The sequence below is a fragment of the Chrysochloris asiatica genome, unplaced genomic scaffold (genome assembly GCF_000296735.1).
Source record: "Chrysochloris asiatica unplaced genomic scaffold, ChrAsi1.0 scaffold00050, whole genome shotgun sequence".
In the NCBI taxonomy this organism is placed as follows: domain Eukaryota; kingdom Metazoa; phylum Chordata; class Mammalia; order Afrosoricida; family Chrysochloridae; genus Chrysochloris; species Chrysochloris asiatica.
Window position 1 is genome coordinate 6,564,337 of NW_006408568.1, and position 481 is coordinate 6,564,817.

Genomic DNA, 481 nt, shown 5'->3' on the forward strand with positions numbered 1-481 from the left:
ACAACAACAACAACAACAACATATTTATTAAGCACTTACAATGTGCTTTCGATTGAACAAACACAGAACTTAAAAGCATAGTAGAAAGAGCATGTGTTTAAAAGTAAGGAAAGAATTGGGTGGCCCACTTGCTAGCTAATTGGTTTGGGAGCAAGTTACTTAATCTTGTAAGTCAACTTCATGTCTGTAAACTAAGGAGAGTATTTTAAGGAAAAGGAATGTATGTCGTGTATCTAGCTGGTCTCCAATGGGAGGTGAATGAATAGTGGTTATGATTTTAATGTGTTAAGTGCTATACTGGAGATGGGCTAAAGTGCTAAGAAATCAGACTTATAAGTGAGAGGGGAAAAATAGGGTAGAAGGGAAAGGGGACAGGCATGAAAGCAGGGTTTTGAGTGAGAAAACTCTATTTCTATTGAGTGAATGAGTAATGAGGGATCCAGAAGATGGTAGGGAGCCAAGAAGGCCTTGGGTCTTGAAT